A 19,586-nucleotide genomic window follows, 5' to 3' on the forward strand; every position below is an offset into this window, starting at 1 on the left:
GAAATTTTTCCTCTGTCCAAAATATAATTGCTCATCTACTTTACCTCCTACCATTTAGGCAGGTTTTTTACTCAAGGTCATAATGAATGTGGATGGCAGCAAAGTGCTAGGCATCATATGACACAGCTTGGTGAACAGCAAGTATTACATGCTGTCTTTCGTATTATCAGCAGAGTTTGTGTAGAAAGGAAGCACATAAAATGTCACAGTGGGCAGAACAAATTGGGGGGAATGTTACTTTTTTTGTTATTCCACAAAATATGCAGACTATTGTGCTAGAAATTTCCTATGGTCATGTGTAATAGCAGGATTCAAGATTATTTAATGTTAATTCCAGTACACAAGTGTAAAGGAGAACAAAATAATTGTTACTCTGGATCCGATGCAACACAAGAAAGACAATAGCAATTTAAAAAAAAACACAATAAATATAAATATACAAGATAGCTTATATACACAGATTGTATGTCTATAAAGTGATGTTATGCACAGCAATGTCTTTACATAAAGTGGCTGACAGAAGATGATGAGGTCGTGGTGGTGGATTACTGGGTGGAGCTGTTGATCAGCCTTACTGCTTAGGAAATGTAACTGTTTTTGAGTCTCTTGGTCCTGGCGTGAATGCTACGTAGCCTCCCCCCTGAGGGAAGTGTGATAAAGAGTCTGGGAGCAGGGTGGGTAGGATCCTTCATGATGTTTTTTGCATTTTTCCAGCAACTTTCTATATACACATACTTGATTGTGGGTAGGCTGGTGCTGGTGGGCAGTTTTGACTATCTGCTACAGAGTTTTATTAACAATAGTTTCCATTACAGATTTGTAAATATGTGTATGACAAATGGTCCTGATTAACCAAGGAAACTCAACATTAAAACAAAACAAAAATTATGTCCCAGCTTGCACTCCTGCTCCCCCGCCGTCTTTATTCTTGCTTCTACCCATTTCTTTTCCAGTTCCAATGAAGGATCTCGGCCCAAAACGTGATCTCTTTATTTCTCTCCATCGATGACCTACTGAGTTCCTGCAGCATTTTGTGTGTGGTACTGAAAAAATGGTGTTTTTTTTTGTTTATTTAAACTCAGAGCATCAGCTTTTAATTAATCCAGTTAAATGTGTTGATGACTACAATGGAAGATTTATTCTGGTATGAAATCCTTTATAATTGAGGTTAAACATTGACATATTTAATTGGAACAAGAAAAACCATGTATAATCTGTTTGCGTTTTGAGTTCCTCACGAGAATTTTAATTAAGCTTATTTATTAAATAAATATTTATAGAAATGTTTTGTCATATTAAGATTAAATTAATTTAACCTTTGTTTACTCTATGGCTATTAATATTCGCAGCAACAAAAATATTGTGCAGTGATGTGAAAAATACACATTGGTAACATACCAGTTGCAGATTTTAGAAGTTTGCAATAAATTTAAAAGAAAACAATTATTTTGTAAGAGTGATGCTTTATCATATCAAGGATCAAGGAACAACATTATTTGCCATATACATGTTCATGGATTAGGAATTTGTCAGTAGCATTGGTCAGGCACAACATGAAACAAAAATAATATTCAACAATTCTAAAGAATAAAGTTAGAGGTTAAAGTATGGATATTGAATAAAGTATGCATAAATACATAAAGACCAGCATTTATTTACAATGTAATCAACATTATAATAAATGGTTTAAAGTTTTTACAGCACAGTACAGTGACTGGGGTAATAGGTGGAGGGGGCTGTGGGAGCCAACCCTAGAATGGTTGATCAGATACTGATGGAAGCAACTGAGGACAACACACTGCCAGATCGAGAGTTTGAAGATGTTCATGAATACACCAGCCAGCTGGTTGGCACAAGTCTTCAGTACTCAGCCAGGTACACAAACTCTGCTGGTAATACAAAAGGCCGCAATGTTCACCAGGTTGTGTCATGTGATGCCTCACACTCTGCTGCCATCCATCCTTGGGAGAAGAAGCTTTTAAGATGGTGTGAAGTTTTTGTTTTATTGAGCTTTCTGGAAGGAAGCTTTTGGAAAAGGCAGCTTTCAGGGGGGGCAGTGTCTGCAATGTGTTAGATGATTTACATTGATCTATTTTACACTGACTAAAAAAAGTTTAACAATGATATGCAAAACTTTCTTTCGTTTTTCTTGGAGTATCTGTCTGAAAATTCTGCCATTTATCAACATATCTCTGCCTGCTAATACAAAAGATCTGATTTGTACCTGTAACCTGAAAGTACTCAAGGAATAAACTGGGATATATTTCAATGCAGAGGGCCAATGCGATAATACACATTCTTTGGAATTAGGTTAAAAATTGTTTAATGTTATTTCCTGCACATAATTGTAAATGAGAATGACATAATTATTACTCTAGATTCAACGGAGCACAAAATCCATAATAAGATAAAGAACTCATTAACAATAATTAAAAAAAACTATCAATTAAAAAAAACAAGAGCATTTATATACATACATTGATTGAATGTCTGTAAAGCTGTGGATGAGTGTGTCCCCACAAAATTGTTCAAGGTTTCTCCCCAGTCAGAAGTCCTGGATGAACATTGAAATTCAGAGCCTGCTGAGAGTTAAATCAGAGGCATTTAAGTCTAGAGATCAAGAATGCTACAAGAGATGTAGGTATGATCTCTGGAAAGCCATCTCTCGGGCAAAGTGGTGATTTCGGACTAGATTGGAATAAACGAGGGACGCTCAGTAGACGTGACAGGGTTTGAAAGCCAGAACCTCCTATGAAGCTAAATATTGCAACATAGGGGACAACAGATCTTTACTTTCAGATGAGTTTGATGCCTTCTATGATTGCTTTCACCACCAGAACAGGGAGGAACCATTGTGCACCTCCATGTCTCCCAATGATCCTTTGTTCTCAGTATCTGAAGATGACATGTAGGCTGCCTTCAACAGAGTGAACCGAAGGAAATCATCTGACCCAGATGGAGTACCTGGCTGAGTACTGAAGACTTGTGCCAACCAATTGGCTGGTGTGCTCATGAACACCTTCAAACTCTTGATCTGGCAGTGTGCTGTCCTCAGTTGCTTCCAGCAGGCTTCAATCGTACCAATGCCCAAGAAGCGTGTGGTAACCTGTCTAAATGAATATTGCCCAGTGGCATTTACATCCACTGTGATGAAGCATTTGGAAAGACAGGTGCTGAAATATATCACCTCCTGTCTACATGGTGACTTGGATCTGCTCCAATTCACCTACTGAAGCAACAGGTCTACAGCATATGCCATCTCTCTGCCTCTTCACACAGCTCTGGAAGATCTGGACGGCACAGATGCACACATCGGGATACTCTTTATTGATTACAGCACAGCATTTAATACCATCATCCCCTCAAAACTAATCAGTAAACTCCAAGTCCTGGGCCTCAAAACTCACTTTTGCAATTGGATCCTGGATTTCCTCACTTGTAGACCCCAGTCAGTTTGAATTGGCAAAAACATCCCCTCCATAATCTCCATCTCCCCAGGGGCATTGCAGATAGTTCTGACTACCTGCTGTAGACTCTTTCTGTCCACCTCAGTGCAGTTTCCATACCACGCGGTGATGTTGCTTGTCAGGATGCTCTCTGCTGCACACTGTAGAATGACCTGAGTATGAATGTGTATAGTCCAGCCCTTTTCAGCCTCCTTAGAAGTTAATTGACTTAAAGTTTGATTAAATTTATGTCTTATGATGCTTTTAAGAGTTTTAGCTTTTAATTCACATTTTTAAAATTTACTTTATTTTATGGCATTTTTGACTGTTAGTTAACCTGTTGAAGAATGTCAAATAGTCATCGACATTTTTTAAAATGTGTTTCCATTATTTTGGACCCTTCTGGGTTTTGTAACTTCTGCCCAACGTGGGAAAGGGAAGAGAGAGATGCATGTAGAAACATAGAAACATAGAAAATAGGTGCAGGAGTAGGCCATTCGGCCCTTCGAGCCTGCACCATCATTTATTATGATCATGGCTGATCCTCCAACTCAGAACCCCGCCCCAGCCTTCCCTCCATACCCCTTGACCCCCGTAGCCACAAGGGCCATATCTAACTCCCTCTTAAATATAGCCAATGAACTGGCCTCAACTGTTTCCTGTGGCAGAGAATTCCACAGATTCACCACTCTCTGTGTGAAGAAGTTTTTCCTAATCTCGGTCCTAAAAGGCTTCCCCTTTATCCTCAAACTGTGGCCCCTCGTTCTGGTTGTAGTTGTACAAGTTGGTGGTGAGGATCAATTTAAAGTATTGCATAGTTTTTATTGTCACCCTGTTATAGGAAAGGCATGGTTAAACTGGAAAGAGTAAAGGGACTATCTACAAGGATGTTTCCAGGACTTGAGGCGCTGACTCATAGGGAGAGGTTGGCAGCTGGGTCTTTATTTTAGGGAACCTAGGGGAGTGAGGGGGATATTACAAAAAAATTAAAACTGAGTGTCATAGGTAAGAGTCTTTCTTCCCCAAGGGTCAGAGAGACTAAAACTAGGGGGCGTAGATTGAAGGTGAGAGGGGAAGGATCTTGATCGAATCTGAGTGATGCTAATAAAACCAGAATTTCTTGCCAGACTTTACTGGTGGAAAAGCAGAAATGCTGTTTGAGAGCATCTACCTGGCCAAAAAAAAACCTCAGAATTAAAACAGATTTATTATATGATATGAAATTGGTTGCTTTGTGACAGCAAAGACACAGCACTAGATTGCAAAAATAAAGAAATAATGCAAAAATGAACAACAATGCAGTGTTCATGGATTTATGGACAGTCCTGAAATCTGATGGTGGAGGGGAAGCAGCTGTTCCTGAAACCTGCGATTTTTTTTTGTAACACATGCAAAATTGTGGGGGAACTCAGTTAGTCAGGCAGCATCTATTGAAAGGAATAAACAGTCAACATTTTGGGCTAAGACCATTCAGTCCTGAGCTCCTCCACCATTTTGTAGACATTTTCTGCGTAGATTCTGTGCAAGAGTGATCACCAAGAATCTGTTTAAAGTTTTGCTTTAAAGTTTTTGTGCTGAGGATGTGAATTAAACTGAGCTGGTAAAAGACAAGCCGGACTCTTTCATAGATCATCCACTGGTATGGTCACTTCCATACAAAGCCATGCCAATTCTCATTAATAATTGTGCACTGATGCTGATCTAATCAGTGAACACATTGGTAATGAGAACATTTACATAAGGAGAATGCTTGCTCTGGCACTGATTAATTCTATTAATGCAAGTGTATTTGTAAGGACAAGTTAAAGGGAATATGCAGGTTGCCATGGTTACCATGCTGTTTTTGCCCAGGGCTGAAGCCAAAGCCATTTTATAACTTCTTCATAGCTCATCACCCCTAATTTTTTTGTGGGGGCATAAGCTGCCGACAGCAGATTGTCAGAATTCTCTGTCTTGGACAAGTCTCTCTAATATCCCCAGGTGTAACCCATCTTCAAAGATTCCTCCTCTCCCAGGGACGAGGGCTGTGCTGCTTCTGTCAGCATTCCTGCAGCTCTGTTTTTTGTTTGTTTTTTAAAAAATGGAATGGGGTTCCTAGCCCCATGACCAACCCTCTTCCTTTTGAAGCCCAGCTTCATGGTGGAGTTATTTTATAACTAGCTTCCTTATTTATTAAAGAATTTATATTATTGTAAAAAAAAATTAGTCTTGGTATGGAAAAAGAACAATTTGGTCATGCTCAGTCAAATCGCCTGGAAACAATTTTCACAGGAGTAAGATTGATTAAAATGAAGTGTTATATGTTGAACAACAAACACAAATACAGATTGTGGCCAAGTACTTAAATTACACTAATTAACCACTTTATTAGGTACCTCCTGTATCTAATAAAGTGGTGACTGAGTGTCTGTTCATCATCTTTTGCTATTGTAGCCCATCTACTTCAAGGTTCAACATGTGTGTTCTGAGGACACCACTGCAGTAACATGTGTTTATTTGAGTTACTGTCCCCTTCCAGTCAGCTGGAACCAGTCCGGCCATTCCCCTCTAACCGTTCTCATTGACAAGGTAACTTCGGCCACAGAGCTGCCACTCACTGGATGTTTTGGGATTTTTTTTGCTCCATTCTCTGTATACTCCCAGGAGCTCAACAGTTTCTGTGATACTCACACCTTCCATTCTAACACCAACAATCATTCCATAGTCAAAGACATTTAGATCATATTTCTTCCTCATTCTGATGTCTGCTCTGAACAACGGAACCTCTTGACCATGTCTGCACGCTTTTATGCACGGAGTTGCTGCCACATGATAAACCGATTAGATATTTGCATTAACGAGTAGGTGTACAGGTGTTTCTAATAAAGCAGCCACACTCTATTTGGTATGCTATCATACATCGCTGGTTATTATACTGAAGCAGCATGGGACATAATGGTTCAATAGATCATTGATATTCTGCAACAGGAAGTTGTGGTAGTAACAAGGGTGGAAAAGTGAGGCTCCACACACTTTTAACAGTTTATTCCTTCTTTCTGGATAACCACAAATCAGTTTATCTACGTGTGGCAAAAAGTACCTGTGTCATTGAAGTACTACAAACCTTAGTAATTATGCTACATTTTATTCTGTGATTGAAGTAGAGATTGTGGCACCTTCTGGAAATCCTGTGATTTGTAGAGATCCAAAAAGACTTTTTAAATATACACACAGTGCCACATGAACTGCAGTTTAAAATGGTATCACAGGAAAATGATGTGGAATTTAAGACTGAAGAGATTCCACTTGCCTGACAGGAAATGTTATTGTTTCTGTATCCTGCAATAAGGCACAAAGCTCAATATAATTTGAAGATTGAGAAGTTTAATAGACTATTAACCTTTTGTAATCGGCAAAATACTGGATAAGCACAGCAGGTCAAAGAGCATCTATAATGGAAAAAAAAACAGTTGATGTTTCAAGCTGAAACCCTTCATCAGGACTGGAAAGGAAGGGGAAAGAAGCCAGAATAGCCCTTTACCTTTTCCACCAATCACCTCGCAGCTTAACACTTCATCCTTCCGATCCCATCCACCCATTCTCCCCCTCACCTGCGCACTCCCAGGAGTTTGAAATACAGAATAATAAATCAAATGGCTCCTTTTCCGATGACACAGCTGAGTTGAATCAACTCCATTTATATATTTATCGCCTATAAAAAGTACACCCCCACACCCCAGAAATTTTCATGTTTTCTTGATTTACAACATTGCATCACCGTGGATTTAATTTGGCTTTTTTGACACTGATCAACAGAAAACAACTGTTGCCTCAAAACATTTTTTTTTACAAATTGATCCAAATTTATTACAACTGTATAAATTTATAAGATGATGAGAGGCATTGATTGTGTGGATAGACAGAGGTTTTTCCCCTCAGGGCAGAAATGGCTAACACAAGAGGGCACAGGTTTAAGGAGCTTGGAAGTAGGTATAGAGGATAAGACTGGTGAATGCGTGGAATGGGCTGTCGGCGACAGTGGTGGAGGTGGATACAATGGGGTCTTTTAAGAGACTCCTGGATAGGTACATGGAGCTTAGAAAATAGGGGGCTATGGGTAACTCTAAGTAATTTCTAAAGTAAGTACATGTTCGGCACAGCATCGTGGGCCGAAGGGCCTGCATGTTTTCAACTGCTAAACACAAAATAATTGATTGCATAATTACTCACCCCCTTCAAGTCAGTGTTTAGTAGATACACCTTTGGCAGCAATTGCAACCTTGAATCTGTGTAGATAGGTCTCTTTCAGCTTTGCACATATGGACCCTGCAATTTTTCCCCATTCTCTCTTACAAAACTGCTCAAGCTCTATCAGATTGCATGTGGATTGTGAGTGAACAGTCCTTTTCCAGTCCAGCCACAAATTCTCAATTAGATTGAGGTATGGACTCTGAATTGGCCACTCCAGGGCATTAACTTTATTGTTTTTATGCCATTTAAGTGTAACTTTGGCTTTAAGCTTGGCATCATTGTCTTGCTGGAAAACAAATTTTTTCCCAAGTCACAGTTCTCTTGCAGACTGCATCAGGTTTTCCTCCAAGATTTCCCCATATTCATTCATTGCATTGATTTTACCCTCTACCTTCACAAGCCTTCCAGGGCCTACTACAGTGAAGCATCCCCACAACATGATGTAGCCACCACCATGCTTCATGGTCAGGATGGTGTGGCTTTGAAGATGTGCAGTGTTTGGCTTATGCTAAACATAGAATTTAGTCTGATGACCGTAAAGCTCAGCCGGTGGGGGGGGGGGAGAGAAGAGCTGCGGCATGTCAAATAGTTGTTGAACAAGTAGTCCTTGGAGTACTGCAAGTCTGTGTCTTTGCTATTGCTTTGCTTACACTTGAGTGCTCAGTGGCAGGTACAGATGCTTTTTTTTTTGCCAAAGGGGATAGGGTGGGTGGATCATTCCTTGCTGCCACTTACACACAGGAGGGAGGAGAGCTGGGAGGGTAGACTTTGGGGTTCATTCTTTGAGGACACTCCTCTGTTTTCATGGATGGTTGCAATGAAAAAGCATTTCAGGATGTATATTCTATACATTTCTCTGACATTAAATATACCTTTGAAACCTTTGGAATTATCATTGGTCTCTTGGTATTCTCCCTCACTTGTCCCTTCTTACATGGTCACTCAGTTTTTAAGGTCAGCTGACTCTGGGCAGATTTACAGCTGTGCCACTTTCCATTTCTTGACAATTGACTTAACTGTACCCCAAGGGATATTCAGTGACTTCAAAATTTTCTTACATCCATCTCCTGACTTATGCTTTTCAATTACCTTTCTGCAGAGTTGCTAGGAGTGTTCCTTTCTCTTCATGGTGTAGTTTTTGCCAGGATACTGACTCTCCAGCAGTTGGACTTTCCAGCTACAGGTGTATTTTTACTACAATCAATTGAAACACCTTGACTGCACACAGGTGATCTCCATTTCACTAATTCTAAAACCAATTTGCTGCACCAGTGATTATTTGGTGTTTCATATTAAAGAGGTGAATACTTATGCGATCAATTACTTTGTGTTCAATATTTGTAATTTATTTAATTCACCTTGTAGAGATATGTTTGACTTTGGCATGAAAGAGCCTTTTTCTGTTGATCAGTTTTAAAAAAAAGGCCATATTAAACCCAATATGATTCATTATTGTAAAACAACAAAACATGAAAACTTCAAGGGGGTGGGGGCAGGGATGAATACTCTTTATTGGCACAGTAAATATATACTTAAGCAAGCATTTATCTATATGAGCATATATTTGTATAAATATAATTCTATGCTTACATTCTTATATACTTATAAGAATATTAGTATATCTTATATGCTTAGAGTAACAGAATTTTGATTTAAAAGAACAGAACAATTAAATAAAAGCTAATAAGTATTCTATATTCTTGTGTTGTTGAATGGTGAAGCTGTACAACACAAGAAGTTTTAAGTTGGTTTTGGTTGCTATGTGAACGATGACAGAATAAATATACTTATGAGTTCACTAGGAATGCAGGACCTAATAATCCTTTCTCTTCTTGTCCTGATGAAGGGTCTCAGCCCGAAATATCAACTACATATTCTTCTCTATAGATGCAGCGTGACCTGTTCTTCCAGCATTTTGCATGCTGATATTTTTGCAATATTGCTAGTTATAATTCTGGATTCAATTCATTCACTGAGCAGAATACTTAATCTCTACTACAAGATGATTATACGAAATTTAAATTGGTGAAATAGTAAATCTTTAAATTGGAAAATTTATTTTAGGTGCATAGGGTCTCGAGGGAGGGGTAGCACCTGTGGTGAAGGGACGTGTCCATTCTACGGCAGTTCACTCATCTTTGGTCCCTACCAGTCACATAGCTCTCACTTAATGCTCTAAGTAGCTGCTTGTAAGTGACAGTTGCCACATCCAGTACACTGCTTCAACAGGTGAGCAAAACCAGTTAAGGGTTCAGCCTGGTGAGACAGGGACATGACTGTTCCAGCATGAGAAGTCAGCTCCAGTGGACTGGGTGAATGAGATCAACAGTGAGATCCAACAGTCAGGAAGGCTGTTCTACAAGACTTTGCGGAGACCAAAGGGCATGACAAGGCACAGAAGTCATGGTCATCTACTGCAACCAGGGAAGACCTTAGTTTATGACTACCACTTGTACCACTGGACCTGGACATCAGAGGTTAAGAAAGTGGAACTACCCTGGTACAACAGTTTTCCAACTTTGAAAAAACTTGCACAGGTCTGCTGTCAATGTTGAACGTGATGGACAATCAACAAATGTATAAATAGATTTATTATTGTCACATGCATCAAGGTACAGTGAACAACTTTGTTTCGCATGCCATCTGCACAGATCATTTCATTACAGGTATATTATTGGCGTACAACAGCAGGCAATAGCAGGGTATAGAATATAGTGTTAGAGTCATACTGAAAGAGCTATGCAAGCAGACAACAAAACCATACCAAGATAAAATGTAAGGCCAACAAACTTAAGTATGGCATTGGAGCTGTGCTTAGACACACAGTTATATGTGCAAAGTGAGTAGAGCAGGGTGCTAAGCACACAGTCTTATGGTGCACCTGTGCTGAAGGAGATGATGGAAGAGATATTGTTGCAATTTGAACTGACTGGGGTCTGCAAGTGAGGAAATCAAGGACCCGTTTGCACAAGGAAGTATTGAGGTCAATGTCTTGACTGTTGCTTAGTTTTGAGGGGATGATAACATTGAATGCTGAGCTGTAGTTGGTAAAGAGCATCCTGCATGGATGAGTGCGTGCCTTCAAAAACTTACTGTACATTCCCGAATCAATGTCGTGAATGAACCAGGAGGTTCATAGTCTGCTGAGAGAGAGATGTGTGACATTTAAGTCTGATGGCCCAGGTCTGCACAAGAAAGCCAGTTATGATCTGTGGAGGGCTATTTCAAGAGCTAACAATCAATTCCTAGCGAGGTTGGAGGCAACATCAGATGTATGTCAACTCGGGCAGGGGTGCAGGCCATTACTTCCTACAAAGTGAGAGCCAACATCATGAATGGCTGTGATTATTAGCTACCAGACAAGCTCAATGCCTGTTATGCTCACTTTGAAAGGGAGAATAAAACTACAGCTGTAGGGATCCCTGCTGCACCCAGTGACCCTGCCTCGGAGGCTGCCATCAGCCTATCTGTCAGGAGGGTGATCCCTCACAAGGCAGCAAGCCCTGATGGAGTACCTGGTAAGGCTCTGCAAACTTGTACAACCAACTGGCAGGGGTATTCAAAGACATTTTCAATCTCTCACTGCTATGGTCGGAGGAGCCCACCAGCTTCAAAAAGGCAATAGTTATACCATGCCCACTGTGAGCTGTCTTAACGACTATCATGCAGTGGCACTCTCACATATGGTGAAAAAAGTGCTTTCAGAGGTTGGTCATGGCTAGAATCAACACTTGTCTCAGTAACAACCTGGATACACTGCAATTTGCCTATCACAACAATAGGTCTACAGCGGACACAGTATCAATAGCTCTCCACGCAGCCTTGGATCACCTGTGTCAGGGTGCTGTATATTGACTATAGCTCAGTATTTAACTCCATCATTCCTACAGTCCTGATCAAAAAGCTACAGAACCTGGACCTCAGTACCTCCCTCTGCAACTGGATCCTTGACTTCCTAACTTGAAGACCACAATATGTGATGATTGGTAATAACATCTCCACCTCGCTGACAAACACTGGCACACCACATAGATGTGTGCTTAGCCCTCCACTCTGCTCTTTCTACACACATTACTGTGTGGCTAGGCAGAGCTCAAAAGCCATCTATAAAGTTTGCTGATGATACAACCATTGTTGATAGAATTTCAGATGGTGACGAGGAGGTGTACGGGAGTAAGGTATACCAGCTAACTGAATGGAGTTGCAACAACAACCTTGTATTTAATGTCAGTAAAACGGAAGAGCTGATTGTAGACTTCAGGAAGGGTAAGTTGAGGGAACATAAACCAATACTCATAGAGGCATCTGATGTGACGAGAGTGATCAATTTCAAGTTCCTGGGTGTAAATATCTCTGAGGAACTAACCTGGTTAGTTTAATATACATACATATATTTACAATAATTCAGTTTCTTTTTCTATATTTATCATCTATTGCATTAACAAACATTAACAAATTTCACAACATACGCTGGTGATATTAAACCTGATTCAGATTCTGCTGTTGAAGTGTCCCAGGATTCCATGGCTGAGTGAAGATACCGCATCTGCTGTGGATCTGTTGTGCTGGTAGGCAAATTGGAGCAGATCCAAGTCACTTCTCAGACAAGAGTTGATATGTTTCATCATCAGCTCAAAACCCTTCATCACCGTGGTTGTAAGTGCTACTGGATAGTAGTCACTGAGCTGGGTGACCACATTCTTCTTAGCATTGGTATAATTGAAGCTTGTTTGAAGCAGTTGGGTACCTCTGCCAAAGCAAGAAGTTAAAGCTCTCAGTGAACACTCCAGGCAGTTGATCATCTCAGTTATTTAGTACTCAGCCAGGTACCTCATCTGGTCTGGATTTTCTCTGTATGTTTACCCTCCTAAAAAATGTTCTCACATCTGCCTCAGAGACTAAAATCACAGGGTCATCTGGGTCTGCATGAGGTTGTGATGGTTGCTCCATGTTTTGACTGTCAAAGTAAGCATAGAAGGCATTGAGCTCATCTGGAAGTGAAGTCCTTTTGTCAGCTATGTCACTTGATTTCTCTTCGTATGTGAGGTGATAGCATTCAAGCCCTGCTACAGCTGTCAAACATCCTTCCTTTAGTCTGGAATTGCCACTTCACTCATGAGATGGCTTTCTAGAGATTGTACTGGCCCTCTTGTAACTTTCTTGGTTGCCAGACTTCCTGTACACAAGAGTAAGGACCTTCACTACTGAGCAGGTGAGAACTCTGGGGAAACTCAGACATGGCAAAGCATTGAGGCCAGATGGTGCGAACCCCAAGGTCCTGAAGGAGTGTGCTGAGCAGTTGTGTGGAGTTCTCCAGCACACTTTCAATCTGAGTCTCAGTCTGGAAGGGGTCCTGACTGTATGGAAAACATCACGTGTCGTCCAGTACCCAAGAAGGGTCAACCGAAAGTCTTGAATGACTACCAACCAGTGGCCCTGACCTCACACATCATGAAGACCCCAGGGAGGCTGGTCTTGGCTCACCTCCAACCCTTGGTCAGATTAGCACTCTATCCCCTGCGGTTTGCTGAACAGGAGCACATTGGAATCAACAGTGCTGCCATCTACCTGCTGAACAGAGCCTACTCCCATTTAGATTATCAGGGCAGCACTGTGAGGATCATGTTTTTTGATTTCTTGAGTGCCTTCAGTATACCATACAGCCCTCATTGCTGGGGGAAAAGATCTGTTCAATGCAGATTCGGTCTTCCTTTGTACCCAGGATAATGAACAAGTTGACTGGCAGACCACAGTCTATGCAGCTTTGGAGCTGTGTGTCAGACATGGCTACGAGGAGCACTGGAGCTCCACAGGGGACTGGATTGGCTTCCTTCCTGTTTACCCTGTATACCTTAGACTTCAGATACAACACTGAGTCATATCATCTGCAGAAATTCTCTAATGACTCAGCAATAAAGGGAGGAAAGGAGGATGAATACAAGACCCTGGTGGAGGACTTTGTCAAATGGTGCATTCTAAATCATCTGCAGCTCAACATCAGTAAGACAAAGGAGATGGTGAGGAGCTTTAGAAAGACTAAGCCTGCACTGTTCCCGATTACTATTGATGGTGAGGATGTGGATGTGGTGAAGACCTACATGTATCTAGGGTGCACCTGGATGACAAACTTGTGTAGAGCACCAACATAGAGGCAGTGTACAAGAAAGGCCAGAGTTGCCTCTACTTCCTGAAGAGGCTGAGATCCTTTGGAGTATACAGGCCTCTCCTTCACATGTTCTACCAGTCTGATGTTGCCCTTACAATCTTCTCTATGATGGTGTGCTGGGGCAATGGTATCAACACAGGTGATGCCAACAGGCTCAATAAAGTGATTACAAAGGCTGGCTCTGTTATAGGAGTCAAAATGGACACTCTGGAGGCTGTAGTAGAGCAAAGGACCTTAAAGAAAGTCCTGGCAATTTGGGACAATGATTTTCACCCTCTGCATTCCACCTTGGCTGAACAGAGGATCACTTTTAGTAATAGACTAAAACAACTACGCTGCTGCAAAGAGTGCTATATGGAGTCATTCTTACCCTCAGCAATTCGGCTCTATAAGTCAACCTATAGCCGGAGAAGTGATGATCCTCTCCTGTTAGACTGTTTGAGATAACTTGTTTTTTTATTCTTTTTTTAAATTCTCTGCTAATATTTGTTTATCAGTGTACTTGCAATGTTACTGTGACACTGCCATTTCCTTTGGGATCAATAAAGTATCTATCTATCTATGTAAAGGAAAGCAACATAATTGTTACTTGATCCAATGCAGAACAAAAAAGAAACACAAAAATAAAGAACACAATAATAATATAAATGTAATAAATATTAATGCATAAGATAGCTCATATACTGTACATATATTGATTTTATGTCATAAAGTGTCACTAGGCTGTACGTAAGGTGACTGACACTAACATAAAGTAATGGTGGAGTTACTCAGTAGAGGTGTTGATCAGCCTTACTGCTTGGGGGAAGTTACTGTTTTTGAGTCTAGTTGTGCTGATGTGGATGCTGCATTGCCTCCTCCCTGATGTGACTGTGACAAACAGTCCATGAGCAGCTGCTAATGTAGCCCATTGGTGTAGCTGTCCAAGTATCTTTCAAATGCTGTAATTGTACCTGCCTCTACCTCTTGCTCTGGCAGCTCATTCAATATACTCATCATCACCTGTGTAAAAACAATTTCTCCCTTAGGTCCTTTTAAGTATTTCCCCTCTCATTGTAAATTTTAGTTCCGGACTCCCAATCTTTAAGACTCTTTGCCACCAAAGTTTATAAACTTCTGTAAGGTCACCCCTCAGCCTCCAATGCTCCAGGGGAAAATACCCCAGCCTATCCAGTCTTTCCCTATAACTAAAACCCTCCACGCTCTCCACAACGTGCTGAATTTTCTCAAGTTGTAATTTTATTGCTGAGGTAGAATTTGATTATAATATTGTGCAAGAATTGATTAACTGATTTAGTTTGAAAATAGTTTACAAAGTCAATTCCCAATTTCTAATGAGAGATGAGTAAACTAAAACATTCAACCTTAACTTAAAATACTGATTCTTCAACTGTACAACAATCAGGCTAAATGTTTTTGAAAATCCTTAAGAGGTTTAGTAAGTGTGTTTCAAATCAAATGAATGGGGTGGGAAAATATTAAAGGCTTTGCTCAAGAAAATAGTGTGTTTGGTGTCTAATTATTAAACACAATGGAGTACTGAACTTGTCAATATTTATCCATCATTTTGGACCACTGTCCTAGATTTCAGAGCACCTAATCATTCAAGGTGAATGAGCAAAAGAATCATATATTTTATATTCTAACTCAGAATCAGAATCAGTTTTATTATCACTGGCATATGTCATGATTTTATTTTGTTTTGCAGCAGTAGTACAGTTCAATACACAAAATTGTCAAGTTACAGTAAAGAATATAAAAACTAAATAAATGGAGCAAAAAGTAAGCAAAATAGTAAGGTAGTGGATATGAAACATTTGGAAATCGGATGGTGGAGGGGAAGAAGCTGCTCCTGAAACATGGGCCCAGCACGCAAGTGCCATTATGAAGAAAGAAGGCAGCACCTCTACTTTCTTAGGAGTTTGAGAAGATTGGGCATGTTATCTACAACTTCAACAAACTTCTATAGATGTGTAAAGGAGAGTTAACTGACCAGCTGCATCAAAGCCTGATATAGAAAAAAACAATGCCCTTGAAAGGAAAATCCTACAAAAAGTAATCGATATAGCTCAGCCCAACACAGGTAAAGCCCTCCCCACCATTGAGCACATCTAAATGGAGCGTTGTCACAGGAAAGCAGCATCCATCATCAGGGATCCCCACTGCCCAGGTCATGCTGTTTTCTTGCTGCTGCCATTAGGAAGAAGGTACAGGAGCCTCAGGACTCACACCATTGGTTCAGGTGTTCAGTTATGACCCCTCAACCATCAGGCTCTGAATCAAAGGGGATAACTTCACTCAGCTTCACTTGCCTCATTACTGAACTGTTCCCATAACCTATGGATTTACTTTCAAGGATTTATCATCGCATATTATTGATATTAATTGCTTATTTATTATTATCATTATATTATTATTTCTTTTTGTATTTGCATAGCTTGCTTTCTTTAGCGAACTGGTTTTCTGCCCTGTAGGTACAGTCTTTATTGATTACATGGTTATTGGATTTACTAAGTATACCTGCAAGAAAATTAAGTACAGAGTTGTATATGGTGACATTTATGTACTTTGATAATATATTTCCTTTAAACTTCAACTTTTCATGTGGAAAAGGTATAGAAGTCTCTTCTCAAAATGGATTTGTAGAAGCTTAATATATTTTTGTTTGTAGAGAGGAAGTAAATCATTCTCCTACTGATGGCAGTTCCCACTGTGTACAGATTTTCAACTCTGAGGATCATCACCTAGTTGAGGTGGAGAAGCTTATGAGATTCTGAGATCCTGAAAGCTTAGCTTCTGGTAGCGTTACCCATGGCAGTAAGGTGAAGGGGAGATTCCAGCTAAAGAGCAACCCAACCAAGACCTCAACAGTGGAGCTGGCAGAAGGTGATCACATATCAGAGAGGCAGTAAATGTAGAGGAAGTCTGCAGCAGGTGCCTTAAGACTCACACTACCAGGTTCAAGAGCAGTTACTACACCTTAACCATCAAGCTCTTGAACAAAGAGGATAGTTACACTCATTTAAGATCTCTTTTATCTTGTTATATCATGCTCGTTGTTCATTGTTATTTATTTATTATTTGCATTTGCACAGTTTGTTTACAGTTCCTGATATTTACAGTTTACAGATCCTTTTTACAGTTACTGTTCTATAGATTTGCTAAGTATGCCCGCAGAAAAAGAATCTCAGGGTTCTATGTGGTGACATTTATGTACTCTGATAATAAATTTTACTTTGAACTTTGTACTTTTTTCTTGCTGTGTTGGAATACAGTTTTAATATCTTTTCAGATGAGCCAGTCACACTCTCTCACAGATAGGTTACATACAGGAGTATGACATCTGTTGAGTTCTCTGCAATTGAAAGGAAACTTTCAAAATGCAATATCCTCAATCTCATGTGGATTTAATAAAGCAAATTATAAAAGCAGATGTGATTTTAAAGATCGATTTCAATTTTTTTTTGCTCTTACTTGCTATCCAGGGTGAAAGTAAGATTAGTTGAAACCAGATATGGCATCAGCAAGAAATTATGGAAATCATCAGTGAACAGTTGGTCCTCAAATGGATTTACTGAGTTTAATCACAGTGCACTAAAGCTATTTTCTTGACTGTTATTTCCTTCTTATCGAGAAACAATATAGTTGACCTGAAGTCTCCAATAATTAGAGATTAAGTTTTTTTGTAATGACAGAAAATGTCAGAAAGGCACATAGGATCGGGCTGCATCTATGGCAAAAGAAGTAGGGTTGAGGTAATCAGAACTGGAAAGAATTAGAGATGAAACAACTCTACTTGAAAGGCCTGGTTATTGTGGATGTGGAGAAAATGTTTCCAATCATAGGGGAATTCAGAACCAGAGGGCACAGCCTCAGAATAGAAAGTTCCTTTAGAACAGAGATGAGGAGGAACTTCTTTAGCCAGAGGGTCATGAATCTGTGGAATTCATTGCCACAGATGGCTGGAGGCCTAGCCATTGTGTATATTTAAAGTGGAGGTTGATAGGTTCTTGATTAGTCAGGGTGCTAAAGATTACAGCGAGAAGGTTGGATAATGGGATTCAGAGGGATAATAAATTAGGCATGACAGAATGGCAGAGCAGACTCTAGAGTTTACAGAGAATGGTGAGAAAATCAAAAAAACAGCGAGTGTGCAGCAGTTCTGTGGGTAAAATGCCTTGTTAGTAAGAGAGGCCAGAGGAGAATGTCCAGACTGGTTCAAACTGACAGGGAGATGAAAGTAGCTCAAATACTCACACATTACAACAGTGGAGTGTAGAAGAGCATCTCTGAACATACAGCACATTGAGCCTCAAAATGGGCGGGCTACAACAGCGGAAGACCACGAACATATACTCAGTCAACACTTTATTTACAGAAGGTGCCTAATAAAGTGATAACTGAGTGTAATTTAGTAATTGGTGCTATTTCATCTGAAAATAAACTTCAAATAACCCACTCCAGGTTAAACCAAAATCAGATTTTGATGTTGCCAAAAAAAATTAACTCTTTGAAATCCCATTTCAGGGCTAAGCATTGAATTTTCAAGTGGGGATATAAATGATGATACTGTTCATGTCGATTAAATTAAATTAATATTTTTAATCTTTTTGGATTGAGAACTTTTAAGCAAGTAATCCTGGTTGCAATTGTCCAGTGACAAGTAATATAGTTCTTTAGCTACTCAAGTGTTTATTCTGCATCACTAACTTGACTGATTGAATTTACTTTGAGGAGTCCTTGGTATGAAGAAATTACAAATCAATTGATCAGGTTTATCCCTAGAAACCATGAGGCCTGAAGTAATTGATTCTGCTCTTAAGTCAGGGAGTTAATGAAATTCAATTCAGAAATGTTATACACTCAGTAGCCACTTTCTCAGGTACCTCTTGTACCTAATAAAGTGGCCATTACGTGTAAGTTCTGACTTCTGCTACTATAGCACATCCACTTCCAGGTTCGATGTGTCTTCAGAGATGCTCTTCTACACACCACAGTTGAAAACCGTGGTTATTTGAGTTACTGTCACCTTTCTGTCAGCTCGAATCAATTCTCTTCTGACTTCTCTCATTAATACAGCATTTTTGCCCACAAAACTGCCACTCACTGAATTTTTTTTTTGTTTTTTGCACTATTCTCTGTAAACTCTCGAGACCATTGTTTGTGAAAATCGCAGGAGATCAGTAGGTTCTGAAATACTCAAACCAATCCATCAGGCACCAACAATCATTCCATGATTGAAGTCACTCAAGTAACGTTTCTTCCCCATTCTGATGTATGTCTGAACAATTACTGAACATGTTGACCATGTTTGCATGCTTTTCTGCATCAGTTTGCTGCAACATGATTGGCTGATTAGATATTCACATTCATGAATAGGTGTATAGGTGTCTCTAATAAAGGGGCTACTGAGTGTCTGTGGTCAGGTAAATGAAAATAAGTGTGTGATTTTTAACAGTCAACTGTACAACATCAAAGGAAGTTTAAAAATAAGAGCATGAGCAGTTCATTCCAGCATTTAGAATTCTTCCTGAAGTTACTATTTTGGAAATTAGGAGCCCGCCGATCCTCCATGCCCATCTGCCTAAAGTAATGTGCTGAAAAACAGGATCTCTGCAAGACAATGTTAGACCACACCGTAAGACCAGAAGACATAGGAGCATCATTAGGCCATTTGGCCCACCGAGTCTGCTGTGCTATTCCGTCATGGCTGATTTATTATCACTCTCAATCCCATTCTCCTG

Source organism: Mobula hypostoma, chromosome 2 (assembly GCF_963921235.1).
Source record: "Mobula hypostoma chromosome 2, sMobHyp1.1, whole genome shotgun sequence".
Classification (NCBI taxonomy): domain Eukaryota; kingdom Metazoa; phylum Chordata; class Chondrichthyes; order Myliobatiformes; family Myliobatidae; genus Mobula; species Mobula hypostoma.